Genomic DNA, 14,449 nt, shown 5'->3' with positions numbered 1-14,449 from the left:
GTGACTCTGTGAACCCGCACTGCCCCGGCTCAGCCCGGCAGTGCCGCTGGGAAAGCGGCTCCAGGACAGGGTGAAAGTGCCGGGCGGCAGCTGCTGGCGAGGAGGGGAGGGCAGCGTGAGAGACGAGGCCGGGCAGCCCGGAGCAGAGGGTCTCGCTGAGACGGTGCTGTGGAAACCCTCGGGGGATGGCGGGAGCTGAGGGCAAACCAGTGGGAAACAGCTCCTGGGGCGCTGGGACCAGCCCTGCTGTAAAACTGCGTGTCTTTGCTGCCCCGTGCCTGCCGTGCCGCACGGCCATCTGCCTCCCCTGCGTACCCCTGCAGGGCAGGGCCTGGGGCCCGCGAGCGCCCGCCCGCCGGCACCGTAACTGCGCCTGGAACCGGGCTGTGCTGAGGGACAGACGTCCTGCGGCAGCGGGAGAGCCCAGGAACGACACCGTCTGCTCAGCACGCTCAGGGCGCTGCACAGCTGAAGGACACCAGGGCTTTGGCATTCTCCTCCAGCTTTATTAAATCCAGCCCTCCTCCCGAGAAGAGCTGCACCTCCGCCGGGCTTAGCGGGGCCAGCAGCACAGGCCTCGCAGGGTCCATCGCGATCGTGGCTGCTCCCTTGGGTTGCCCAGGATGCGGATGGTCTGGGCTGCCAGGGAGCAGATGGAGGGTTCGCTGTCCCACTCCAAGGGCTGAAGGGCTGCAAGGGAAAGAAGCAGAACCCAGATGAGCTCCCACGTCTGCAGAGACCCCCGGGCATCCCCTCCCGACCATGCTCCCTACTCACCGCTGCAGATCTCAGCCAGCTCCTCCTCCTCCCTTCGGTCCCTCAGGGGCCGCGCAGCCAGCCCTGGGCACAGAGTTCGGTCAGCCCCTGCTCCCTCCCCTCACCAGGGCTGAGCCCAGGGGAGAGCAGGAGCCGAGATGGTGGCACCGGGCAAGACGGCCACCAAGGCCACCTGCGTGGGCAGGGCTGGGAGGGGAGGCCAAGGCCCTGCCCGGGGCAGCCGGGGCTCTGGCAGCCACAGGGCTGCTCCTTGTGCCAGGGCAGCGGCGGGGACTGGGGCCAGGCTGCCGAAAGAGGGACCCGGGGGCTGTGACTCACCGATGAACCTCACGGCCGCCTCTCGCAAGCTGGCCTGAGCGTCCCTCAGGTACGGCAGGCTCTGACTCAAGAGCTCTTGAGCTCTGCTCCTGTCCCGCTCCAGCTGGAGAGAGCACAAGGGTGTGAGCACGTCACTGTCCCTCCCCACTTGGCTGGATCAGTCTCTCCTCCCATGAACCCACGCTCCCCTTCCCCTCCGGCCATTCCCGTGTTCCAGCCAGGAGCCCCGTGGGGCTGAGAGAGAGACACCGGCCGAGGGGTCCCAGGGGTGCTGAGAGCCCTCCCTCCCGCTGGCTGCGGGGCAGAGGGAAGAGCCCTGGGGGCTCTGTTCTTGAGCACAGGGAACAAGGATGCAGCTCGGGGCTGCAGCAGGACAGGGGAGGCACATCTGCAGAGCCCACAGCACAGACATGTGGGGCAGCCCCATCCAGCCTGGGCCCTGGGCCTTGGGGGTTGTCCTCACCAAGCACTCTCCAATCCTCCATGTCTGCTGTGTCTGCACCAGGTGTTGGAGCTGTTTCCACCTGAGCAGCTCTGCTGCACCGAGGAGGGCTTCCCTGGCGACCTACGGAACAGCAGAAGCGGGGAGATGGCACCACGGTTGGGGCAGGAGACCTGGTGTCCCCCTGCTCTGGGCTTTGTTCCTGGGGCGATTCTGCCCTCAGGGAGCGGGGACATGCCCTGGCCCAAACACCCAGGGGTCTCTTCCCTGCATCGCTGCTCGGCTTTGAAATCTGTACCTTGGCCACGCTCTGCACTTGGTCACTCATGCGGAAGAAGAGAGGGAGCAGGCCACGTCGCACCGTGTTCTTCATCTCCCTCTTGTCGTTCCGCACCACCATCTTCATCAGGTCTCTGAAGAGGCTGATGGAGCTCTCTCTCAGCTGGCTCAGCTCCTGGGAGGGAGCAGCACAGTAGGACCTGAGCACCAGCAGCTCTCTGCCCACGGGGAGCAGAAGCTCCTGCATGGCTGATGGGAGGGGAGATGCTCCAGGGCGGCATTGTGCACACTGCAGTTGTGGCCAGATCTGCGGCCCTGGGTCCATGAAAGGCCACTCGTGAGACTTGCTCAGGCAGTGCCTGTGCCTCAAAGTGCTCTCCCAGCCAGCCAGCACCCCCAGCAGCCTCAGCAGCCATGGTGGGGAGGAGCTGTGGGAGCAGCGGGCAGGGAGAAGCTGGGCTGGGCTGCAGAACACAGAAACCATCCCACAAGAGCCCGGGGAGAAAGCAGAGGAGAAGCCCCTGCTTTGAGTGGCTGGGCTGAAGGGCAGCTGTCATTGTCCAGTGCCCACCCGCGGGGCTCAGGCTTATACATCAGCCTTACACATCAGCCTTATACATCAGCCTTACGTCATCAAAGAAGGGCAGGAGAAATTCTGCCAGCTGCACAGCGGTGGGACTGGCCTTCTTCCTCTCCAGCTGAGCCATCACGTTTCTGAAGACCACCAGAGCCTTGATCTTGATGGCCTTATTGCCGTACTGCAGGACCCACATCAGGTCTGGCAGCATGACCTTCATTTTTCTGGCCTATATGAAGAAGAGAGTTTCCGTCTTGGGACCAGGTCGATGCCTGGAGAGCTCTCCAGGCAGCCCCCAGGCTTCGTTGCCTCAGAAACCTCATGACTAGGTACACTGGAGCAAACTCCTCATCTTGCAGGTCACTGCTGGCCAGTATCTGAAAGCAAGCCAGCAGTGAGCAGAGCTGCTCAGAGTGGCAGAGCTGCTGGGGCTCCTGGCACTGTGCAGCTCCTGGGGCACCAGGAGCTTCTTCCAGTAACTCACAGCCAAGCGAAGGATGGCGGTGTCCACCCAGTGTGTATATAAGACCCTATAGTGCCGGTCCTGGAGTTGGATGAGCAGCTCCTTCAACACGTTCTGCAGGGTGTGGGGCACGGAGAACATCACCTCCCACAGTGCCAGGGCAGTGCTTCAAGAGAGCGCTCTGTCAGCAGGGCAGCCTGGGCCACAGCAGCGTGTCCGGCTCCGCGCTGCAGGACGCTTGGGATGCCCTGGGCAGCAGCAGAGGCTGAGCTGGTGCTCCCGTGGGGCTGGCAGGAGCGCAGTGGGGGGCTCTGGGCTGGCTTGCTCAGCTGTGGCTGCTGCGGGCCTGGCTGACCCCCAGCGCTGGAAAGCGTGGTGGGATGGAGGGTCCTGCTCCTCGGGGGTGTCCTGCAGGATCCCTTGGCGCTGGCAGCCAGAGCATCTCTGGGCCCCTCTCCCCACAGGGAACAAGCCCTCATGGCTTTTGGGGCCTGTACCTGTCTCCTGGTGGTGCGATTGTCAGCAGCGTCGACACCACCTCCCCAGGGCACTTGTCAGCCAAGGGGACAATCAGGGACTCCACACTCTGCCGGGCTGGTGCCGTGTTGATGCGCTCCAGGGTTTTATAGATGCTGCTCGTGATCTTTGGCACCTGGAGGGGACACAGGTGAGGATGGTGCTGCCACTGGAGTGCAGCCATTTCCTCAGCTGTCCTTCCCATCCCTCTCTGCCGCCTTCAGGTGGCTTCACTTTACTGGGATTTGAGAGGAAGAGATGGATGGAGGGAGGAACAAGGCCTGACAGGGCCGAAGGGCAGGACAATCCAGCCAAAGGCCACTTACATCCACCAGCCAGAAATCACAGTTTCTCTTGACCATGCCCAGCATGTTTCTGGCCACCTCCTTGTCAAAGGTGCTGGAGTCGCTCATCACCTCGATGAACACCAGGACCATGTCTGTCCTCTCGGGAGGCTGGAGGTATTCTTCAAAGAGCTAAGGGAGGAAGGGAGGCAGCGAAGCCAAGTCACACCGAGTGCCCCGGTGCTGCTGCGTAGGCGGGCAGTGCCAGCAGCCCTGCAGAGACGCCCGGCGGTGCTGCGGCAGTGCCCGCAGCAAAGCTGGCAGCAGGGGGGCAGTGACTGCATGGGAAGATGAGAAGAGAGGCCCGGGGAGAGGGGGAAGGGTTGGGGTCCTGGGCACAGGGTGCTGGCCCTGCCGTGAACCAGGGCTTGCTGGTGGCCAGCAGGACTGGGGCTGCTGCTGGGACACTGGAGAGCAGCCCTCGCATCGTCCCTGCTCGGGGACAGCAGGAACCCTCTCAGCAGGGACATGCCAGGCCCCTGGTTGTGGAGGCCTTTGCTCACACGAGTCCCCTGCTGGTGCCACCAACAAGAGTGCCAGCAGGAGCTCTTTACCATGATGTCGGGTTTTAGCCAGTCCTCAGAGGAGCTGTCGGGATCTTCCAAGTGGGGCTGTTGTGCTTGATTCCTCCTGTCTAAACAGCGGGGAAACAGAGAGAACTCAGCAAAGCACAGCAGCTTTGTCAGCAAGCTTCCCAAAGCACCCCGAGATCTGCCCTCACAATGGCAGGGCATAAGTGGTCAAGGAGAATTCTGGAGGGCATCAGGAACAGCTTCTTGCTCCAAGCACTGGAAGCTCTAGCCAGGAGGACTCAGAGATAGACCTGCTCTTCACTGGCAGGAAAACCATGGCTTTGGGTCATGGCAATCAGCTGTATGTTTGGGTCTGGGAACCACAGAACAGCGGGCTTCAGGATCCCGAAAGGAGGGAGGAAGGAGAGCAGCAGAGAACAGATCCCAGACTTTGGGAGAGCGCTCAGCTGCTGCAGCAAAATGGCAGCTGGGATGCTACGGGAAGCAGCTGGAAAGGACAAAGGAGGTGAGGAACAGGAGCAGACCCATCGGGAGATGTCTGTGTGTAGAGGGATCGAGCCCAGCACAACTTCTCTTACTGTTTTGTCCAGCCAAGAAGACAGTGAGGTGCTGCACTGCATCTCGAGCCAGAGTTCTTTCCTCTCCCCAGGAATGTTGGAAAAGGAGGAGATGCCCCAGCAGCTGTCCCAGCTCTGGGATCTGGATGTCTCTATAGCTGACAGGGCCGTGTATGTCTGTCCTAGAGTGGCACCAGGCCTGGGCGAGGGAGACAGAACAGCAGGAGGGTTGAGGAGAGGCAGATGGTGCCAGAGCCCTGAAGCCAAGTGCGTGTCCAGGGCTCCATGGGCAGGCAGGACTGTCCAGGGCCGTGCCGGTCACAGCTCCCAAAGCAGCTGGGTGGGCAACAGCCCCACGTGGGGAGAGCTGCAGGCTGCTCTGGGGTGCAGGGATGGGCAGACGATCTGGCCGGAGGGTGCCTGGCTCCTTACCCCCAGTGTGGGATTCTCAGCCAACACGAAGCTCAGCCCCTCAATCCTCCCCACGGCCCTCTGCCGCACATGTTCTCTCTCGGAGCTGCTCAGAGTCAAGAGCATCTGGGGAGAGAGAAGCTGCTGGTGAGCCCTGGGAGCAGCCACCGCTCCAGCAGAAGCAGCACCGCTCAACTCCTGGGCTGGACTGGCCCGCTCCATTAAGGGTTCCCCAGGACTCGACCAAAGCCTGTAGCGAGGCTCTTGCCCTGGGGTCCCTGGCAGGCTTGGGGCACATGCCCCAGGCCAGCCCTGTGGCCAGGCAGGAAGGCAGATGCCACCCTCTGCGGCCACTGTGCTGCGGAAGAGCCTGGAGGGCAGCCCCTCATTCCCCGGGGAGGTGGGCACCCTCCCGGCAGCGCTCTCTGCACGGCACGGGGTGGGACTGTCACCTCCAGAGTGGACACCCCATCCCCAGGGTGAGGAACAGCCCTTGCGAAGCCCAAACTTCGCACACCCAGACCTGGAAGATATTCTGCAGCAGGTCGCTGACTCTGGAGGCACGAGAGTTGAGGAGCAACGCCTGCAGCATGTTGTCCATGGACCGCATGGTCTGCAAGAACACAACGGGTTGTGGTCGTGTTTTCTGCCACCCCTCTCACTCCCAGGGGACTGATGTGAACTCCAAGCACCGAGGGACGACTCCCGCGCTGCTGCGCTGTGCCTGGGAGAGACCCAGGGGCAAATAACCTGCTCTGGGCAGAGCAACCTGCGAAACTGGACGTGGCCGGGCCCACAGGCAGGGGACGAAGGGATGAGGGTGGGACAGCAGAGCTGAGACCCTGCCCTGCCTTGGATCTCTGGTTATATCACGGCACGGGGTGGTTGGGGAGCAGACAGAGGGACCGGGGGCTCCTGTAGCTCACGCAGCACTTACTTCTAAGTAGAGGTAACGGTCCATGTCCTCCACTTCTGGTGGAAGCGAGAAGACACTGGAGAAGCAGGCTTGGAGCAGCCTTGTCTCCTTGCCCTCCAGCACCCTCTCCACTGCGCTGCAAAGAGAGAGAGCAGCCAGCCGCACGCTGGTACCTGGAGCAGCGCCTCGAGGCCTCGTGCAGGCGTCCCTGGGAGAGATGGGCAGGTACCTCAGTTCGGCAATGGCACGCATGGCGATCTGCCGCAGCGCCGTGCGCAGTTGGTCCCTGGGCTCCTCTTCCAGCAGCACCTGCAGAGCACAGCCAGGATGGGACCTGCAGCTGCCAGCGCCCAGCGCCACCAGCCCCCGGCCCTGCCCAGCGCTGTCCTCACAGGGTGCCGGTGCCGGAGTCCTCGACCCCTTCCCCAGAGCCGCCGGGTATCCCCTCACCTCGATATTCTCTGCCAGCTCGTATCTCTGGCAGAAGACATCTAGGCCCCTTGGGGAGCGCTGGCGCCTGCTGGTGTCGCACAGGTCACGGATGTCCATGAGAAACCCGATCTTGTGGCTCTCCTCCTGGCAGCCAGGGAGCAGAGAGGCCAACAGGGAGCGTGAGATGGGGACATGCGGCCAGCGGCACCGCAGCATGGGGGTGCAGTGCCCATTAGAGACCTGGGAGCAGCAGCTCTGCCCAGCCAGCACCCTCCAGCACCCGCAGCAGAGCCCCTGTCAGCAGACGCCGGCACAGCCGCCTTTAAAGCGGCTGCGGTTACCTTTTCTGGGCTGCCGAGAAAGGACACGATGGAGTCCATGTATCCGCTTAGAAATGCGTTCACAGGTAACGCATCGGCATCTAATAAAGGAGGAGAGCAGGGAGGGCTGCAGAGAGGGTTTGCAGGCAGGACAGAGCAGAAGGAGCTCTGCCCCATGTCCATCCCAGTGCCCGCTGCCCCGGCACAGTCTCCCCGTGCGTGTCAGGGCTGCAGGGTGCCCGGCAGACGGGCTGCGATGCTGGAGCCAGGCAGGACGGGGAAAGCGCCCAGCGCAGCGGGTGAGGAACTCGCTTCAGACGGGCAGGAAAGGTCCCCGTCCCGCAGCACGGCTGCCTCCTGCCCGCCCAGCTGCCTCTCGCTGCCCGTGCCCTGCAGCAGGAGCTGGGTCCCCTCTGCCCGCAGAGGCTGTGCTGGGGCCGGCTCCCAGCTCCGAGCAGCCCTGGGCTTCAGGCAGCATAATCCCCACCCATGGAACCCCCTGCCAGCATGTGGGGAACCGTGACCCTGGTGTCGAGCGGGAGCGATCGCTGGGCCCCACCCTGGCCAACAACCAGGGCCCCTCACTCACCGATCTGCGGTGGCTGCGCCACATCCAGCTGGTTGGGCTGCGGTGGAGATGTGACCTCCTGGGGAGCCCCAACCTCCTCCTGCCAGGCCACCCTGGGGCGGCTGGGGGGTCTCTCCTGCCAGGCCAGCCTACGGCGGATGGGGGGTCTTCCTGCCATTTTTCAGACAAAGGGAAGGACTAGGGATGGGGAAGGCGGACGCTTTGTCAAAATGCCTCGGTATTGCAGCTCTGCCAGAGGCAGCGGTGAAGGGTGTGGGATGCGCCCGTGTGCTCCTCGTCGGGGAAAGACGTGAGCTCAGGAGCCTCTTGCTCCAAGTCTGCCGGGGGCAGCTAGAGCTGGGCTGTGGTTGGACTCGATGATCGTAAGGGTCACTTCCAACCAAGAAGACTCTCTGGTTCTCTGACAGACGTGGGCTACGCTCGGGGCTCTCGCCAGCTCCGTGCTCGCACCCTGTCCTGTCACTGTCCTGTCGGACAGTGTGGGCTGGGGCCGCAGCTGCGCTGAGCACGGCAGGGCAGTGGGTGTCACAGTGTGAGGTCACAAAGGGCCCCACTGTGACCCTGCGCCTGGGGAGGCACAGGCCAGCTCAGCCCTGGGCACCTGCGCAGGGATTTCTGTTAGATGGAGATTGGTTACTGAACCAGCCAGGAATTTCAAGGCCAACTCAAATGCTGAAGACAGGACCTTCTGTGGGAGAGAGGCAGTTCTGTAATAACAAGGCCTCAGCGTGACGTGGATTGATGGACCTGTCATCAGTGAGACTCCAGCGCATGGACAGCTCGTGAGCATCGATGATTTCCAATCAGTGAATGTGTGCTTGGAGCGTGGACCCGTGATCAGAGAACAGTTGCACGTATAAGGAGGCTTGTTTCTGTAATAAATGACTTTGCGTGGTTCACATTGAATCGGAATGCCGAGTCCTTTATCGTTCCATCAAACGGTGACCCCGGCATGATGCTCTGAATGGCGTCTCAGTGCAATCGGGGAAAGGCTGGAGCGGCACAGCCGGAGGCGGTTCAGCCGGACTGAAGACCGGACGGAGGCGTACGGACGCCCCAGGGATAAATTCGTCGATGGATCACCGGAAAAGGTGAGCGGCTGGGGCAGGAGGAGGGAAGAGTGAAGCTCCTCCTGATATTCTGTCTGTGAGAGGACTTCAATATGAAGAAAGTAACATATGTAGAGTGTTATTTTGGTGTAGAATTAACGGCTACCCAGGAGAAACCGAGAAGGCTTTTAAATGTTAACTTTGGGACGATAAAGGGCAGAAATGATGGGATAAGTTCAGCAATAGAGATAAAGAAGCTAAACCATTAGTAACTACATGGAAGCTTATAAAAGGTTTAAGGCTGAACGGTCTGCTGCTGCTGGAGATTTTGTAGCGCTGCAGCCTGATAAGGATCCTGAAAGTCGCTGTGGAGTTTACCCGGTTCGTGTCTTTGATACCCTCCCTATTCCATGTGCTGCTGTGCCTTCGGGCCCCCGTTGGCTCAGCAGTCTGGGGCGGGGGGAGGAAAAATGCCGAGCGGTGTCCTCCTACTCAATTACCCAACCCTGATGAGAACAGCAAGTCCAAAGAACTGGAGTCAGACAACTTGCCTAAAGAACCTGCGAAAGCTGAGGATGCTAAAGTCGTAAACAAGTGTACTATCAGTCCTTGTACCAATTTGTATCTGCCTGTACCGCCTTTTAACCCTCCAACTTCCACGAGAGAGCAGAAGGAGTCACTGGATAAGAACTGGACAACAGAACTGTGTGACAGATGAGTTAACAGCGAGTGAATCCAGCAGTCGGCAATGCGGTCACGCTGATCGTGTCGGGAAAGGGGACGCGCCTGGGAACTCAGGTTTATACGAATAATTATGATGCTAGAAAGTATTGCTGAGAATGTGCAGTGTTCCAAACCCCCCGGTTACTAATGATTCTCCAGCGCCGCTCAAGTCCGTGTTATCTGCTGATGAGGATGAGGACGAGGGTTTGCAGCATTTTCTTGAAAAGTTAAAGGAATATGTGTACGAGTTGCCCCGAGATCAGATAAAAACCACGAAAGACTCAAGCGAAATTAGACCTATGCAATGTAACAGCTATAGATCACTTAGGATGGAATGATGGGGATTCATTGAAATGGGTGGGTATCCCCCAACTCTTGGAAGAGACACTAATTGGCACATCACAATTAGAGGTGCAATTAGCTTCTGAAATCCTGAGGCAGGCAGCAGACCTCGCATATCAAGCTATGAGAGAGGTGTCTGAAACCAACACAGCAGCCAAATCATTTACAACTATTAATCAGGGTCCCAATGAGAACTACATGCAATTTATTGACCATCTTCGAGAGGCCATCAATAAGCAGGTTGAAAACTTAGAAGCTAAGGAAGCACTGGTGTTGAGATTAGCAGTAGAATGCTAATGTTTGCTATCAACATGTTACTTGCGAGTTTTACAGTACATCTTATGTGCTCCTGTGTATTCCCTCTCTGAAAATCAAGCAGCAGGTCAGGAATGTGAGTTAATTGTTTTAATAGTTGTGTTTAAGTGCGCCGTAAAACCTTCTTCCCGCTTTTCCCACTCGCGCTGCCAGCAGCCCTGTGCCTTCCTCCCCCTTCTCAAGGGTTTTACTTGCAAGATGGGGTCAGGAATGATTATTTTCAGTTGTTCCTAAAACCCCTGTATTGGGAGGTGTTTTAAAACATAGGAGAGCACTCGGAATTATGAGGAAGGAAGATCTTGTTAAATATTGAAATCAGTGTTGGCTGCTGTATAAGTTAAATGGTTGGGAAAAGTGTCCAAAAAATAGAATCTTGAAGCATAACACCTTCACAGAATCACAGAATGGACTGGGTTGGAAAAGACCTCAGAGATCATCGAGTCCAACCCTTGGTCCAACTCCAGTCCATTGACTAGATCATGGCACTAAGTGCCATGTCCAATCTCAGCTTAAAACCCTCCATGGCCGGTGAGTCCAGCACCTCCCTGGGCAGCCATTCCAATGCCTGACCACTCTCTCTGCAAAGAATTGCTTCCTAATCTCTAGCCTAAATTTCCCCTGGCAGAGTTGAAGCCCATGCCCCCTTGTCCTATTGCTGACTGCCTGGGAGAAGAGCCCAATCCCCACCTGGCTAGAACTTCCCTTCAGGTAGTTCTAGAGAGTGCTGAGCTCAGCTCTAAGCCTCCTCTTCTCCAGGCTATACAAGCCCAGCTCCCTCAGCCTCTCCCCATGGGTCTTGTGTTCAATCCCTTCCCCAGTCTTGTTGCTCTTCTCTGGACCCGCTCCAGCACTTCAATCTCTTTCCTGAGCTGAGGGGCCCAGAACTGACCACAACACTCCAGGTGTGGCCTCCCCAATGCAGAGCACAGGGGAAGGGTCACTGCCCTTGTCCTGCTGACCACGCTATTTTGGATACAGGACAGGATACCGTTGGCCTTCTTGGCCACCTGGACACACTGTTGGCTCCTGTTGAGCTTCCTGTCCATTAGTCCCCCAGGTCCCTTTCTGCCTGACTGCTCTCCAGCCACTCTGCGCCCAGCCTGGAGCGCTGCAGGGGGTTGTTGTGACCAAAGTGCAGGACCCAGCACTTGGCCTTATTGAACTTCATCCCATTGGAATCAGCCCATTTTTCCAGTCTATCCAGATCCCTCTGCAGAGCCCTCCTGCCTTCCAGCAGGTCCACACTCCCTCCCAACTTGGTGTCATCAGCAAATTTGCTGATGATGGTCTCAATCCCCTCATCTAAATCGTCAATAAAGATGTTAAACAGGACTGGACCCAACCCTGACCCCTGGGGGACACCACTAGTGACTGGCCGCCAGCTGGATGCAGCCCCATTCACCAGCACTCTCTGGGCCCGGCCCTCCAGCCAGTTCTTAACCCAGCGTAGAGTACACTTGTCCAAGCCATGGGCTACCAGCTTTTGCAGGAGTATATTATGGGAGACAGTGTCAAAGGCCTTGCTGAAGTCCAGATAGACCACATCCACGGCTTTCCCCTCATCCACCAGGTGAGTCACCTGATCATAAAAGGAGATCAGGTTGGTCAGACAGGACCTGCCCCTCCTAAACCCATGCTGGCTGGGGCTGATCCCTTGTCCATCCTGAAGGTGCTGTGTGATTCCATTCAGGATGATCTGCTCCATAACCCTGCCAGGCACCGAGGTCAGGCTGACAGGCCTGGAGCTGCCAGGGTCAGCTCTGCAGCCCTTTTTGTGGACTGGGGTAACATTGGCCGATTTCCAATCATATGGGACCTCCCCAGTGAGCCAGGACTGTTGGAAGATGATGGAGAGCGGCTTGGCGAGTTCTTCTGCTAGCTCCCTCATCACCCTAGGATGGATCCCATCTGGTCCCATAGACTTGTGAGGATCCAGATGGCTCAGTGAATCACCAACTATTTCCTCCTGGAATACAAGGGGCCTATTTGGCTTTCTATCTCTGCCAACCACCTCCAGAGATGAGTTGTCCTGAGGGCCACCTGTCTTACTGGTAAAAACTGAGGCAAAGTAGGCATCAAGTACCTCAGCTTTCTCCTCATCTTTGTTAACTATATTTCCCTCAGAGTCCAACAGAGAATGGAGGTTTTCCTTGCCCCTCCTTTTGTTATTAACATATTTCAAGAAGGACTTTTTATTATCCCTGACGGAATTGGCCAAATTAACTTCAAATTGCACTTTTGTTTCCCTGATTTTTTTTTCTGCATGATCTAGCTATTTCCATAAATTCTTCATAAGTAGCCAGCCCTTTTTCCACAGTCGGTAAAGTCTCTTTTTATTTCTGATTTAATTCAGAATCTCCCTGTTTAGCCAAGCCGGTTGTCTTCCCCGCAGGCTAGCCTTTCGGCACACTGGTACAGCCTGTTCCTGTGCACTCAAAACCACCTGCTTGAAGCATGTCCAACCCTCCTGGGCCCCCTTGTTTTTAAGCATTGTTTCCCAGGGTATGCTCTGAACTAGACTTCTGAATAGGCAAAAATCTGCCCTCCGGAAGTCCAGCGTAGAGGTTTTGTTAATGGTTCTCCCTGCATCTCTGAGATGGGGAACGGCTGCTGCTGGGGTGGCTGTGCTCAGTCATGGCCCACGAGCTGACCCTGCTCTGCTCCTCTCTTACACTGCCCACACTTGGATGGTCCTCAGGAATCATCCATGAACCTGGTGGATCCATGAACTTCCTGGAGTGATGGGTATGGATCCAAATAGAGGATTCAAGCAAGTGTGGGACTGGGATATTGAGGTGATTGGTGACCATTGCCAGGTGTATGAAAGAAGCTGGATGAGTTGTGAGGAACTCACAGGCATTTCCAACTCCACAGAAAACCAGAGACTTGCAGGTAAAGCAACAGCACTTGACATAAAACCCACCCTCAAAACACAAAACACTCACACTGACCACAGGAAAAGCCTTGAAAAACATTGGAGAAAGATCTACCAGGTCCCAGGGGTCAGGGCTCAGCTACTTTTCTTCATATGTATCTATATTTTTCTATAGTGCTTTTGCTGGGCTTTGTTTTTTGGTTCTTGTCTGTAATAATAAAATTCTTGACCTCCTATGTGTCTTTACTTGAACCAAAGACCTCATGTACATATGTATACGCGCTCCTTTGTTTTTTATAAACTCAATAAATAAAGCAGTTGAAAACATTTTTACTCAGTTCCCATCTCTTCACTCTCCTCTGGCGCAGGGGGAGCAGCCCCAGGATGCAGGAGGGTCCAGGAGGCAAATGCTGCCCCATGGAGGAGCAGCCCTGGTAGTCTTGGGGCTGCTCATGGGCGCCTAGGTAGTCGTTCCCTCCCTGCTGCCTGCAAATCGGGGCTGCTGCTTCCCTAGAGCCATGGCCAAGGGCAACAGCAGGACGTGGCCATTTCAGTGCTGGTGTCTCCTCACAGAGACACCAGCTTTGTCAAACCTGCAGTGGAGCTGGAGCACAGGATTGATGTCAAGCTCAGGGAAGGTCTTGTGGAGAGCAGATACTGGTCCGCAGCCACATCGCACACTGCCTACTGGTCATATATGGATATCACTCTTTTCCTTCTAATCTTCATGTGCAAACGTGACCAAGAACACACCGACACATCCAGTTTAGACACTCTTTTAATTTTGAACTGGGGATGGGGCGGGATGGGAAAGGCAATTTTAAAACAAATGGCTGTGCCCTTGGATTTGTGGGGCCCCTAAAGTCTCACGTAACTTGAGACTGTCCTGTTGTCCCTACAGTGGCATCCCTGAGGCTGCAGAGAGGAGCAGGCCATAGGAACCACTTGATCAGAGCTGGTCTGTGCAAACAGCACCATAAACCCAGGGGCTCCTCAGGGCAGGGCAGAAGACTGGACGCCTCTTCCAAAGCTGGTGTCAGGAATACAGCCCAGGTGCTGCTCCCTCAGGAGGACTCCTGCTCTTTTGGGGTTCTTGATGGATTCAGGGGGACAGGCTCAGAGTCCCAGGGGGGTGTGTTAGGGGCCAAGGACTGGACTAAGAGCTTCCTTCTTGTTTGCACATGTCCAAGAAGACTGTAACAGGTCTTGGACTTATCTGCCTGTTGCTGCCCCACCTGCAATAGGAATGATGACAGATGTCTCCTGGAGAGGAACTGTGTGCACCCAGGAGAGCTCAGGGGATCTCCAGGGACAGCATGGGAGTAAACTTTGGAAGGAGGGGCAGGTTACTCAGGAGGAATACAAGAATTCTGTGAGGTTATGGAGGGAGAGAACTAGAAGGGCCAAAGCCCAACTGGAGCTACACCTGGGTACTGCTGTAAAAGGTAACAAGAAAAGTTGCTATAAATGTATAATCAACAAGAGGAGGGCTAAGGGGAATCTCCATCCTCTGATGGATGGAGAGGGAAACACAGTGACAAAAGATGAGGGAAAGGCTGAGGTGCTAAATGCCTTCTTTGCCTCAGTCTTTAATAGTCAGAACAGTTGTGCTCCAGGTACCCAGCCCCCTGAGCCAGAAGACAAAGATGGGGAGCAGAGTGACTCCCAAAT

General features: G+C 57.2%; 1 long non-coding RNA gene across 1 annotated transcript; it reads right to left on the bottom strand.

Annotated features, from left to right (window-relative positions):
- Positions 1-264: 264 nt before the first annotated feature.
- Positions 265-1,347, bottom strand: LOC135577966 (uncharacterized). The gene is made up of 3 exons (XR_010469411.1): positions 1,096-1,347; positions 778-840; positions 265-690 (listed from the first exon to the last, which is right to left on the bottom strand). It is a non-coding gene; the product is annotated as an uncharacterized LOC135577966 (long non-coding RNA).
- Between the last annotated feature and the right edge of the window lie 13,102 nt (positions 1,348-14,449).

This window comes from Columba livia, unplaced genomic scaffold (assembly GCF_036013475.1).
Source record: "Columba livia isolate bColLiv1 breed racing homer unplaced genomic scaffold, bColLiv1.pat.W.v2 Scaffold_203, whole genome shotgun sequence".
In the NCBI taxonomy this organism is placed as follows: domain Eukaryota; kingdom Metazoa; phylum Chordata; class Aves; order Columbiformes; family Columbidae; genus Columba; species Columba livia.
Note: the sequence above shows the minus strand (reverse complement) of the source record. Positions and strands in the feature narration are given on the sequence as shown.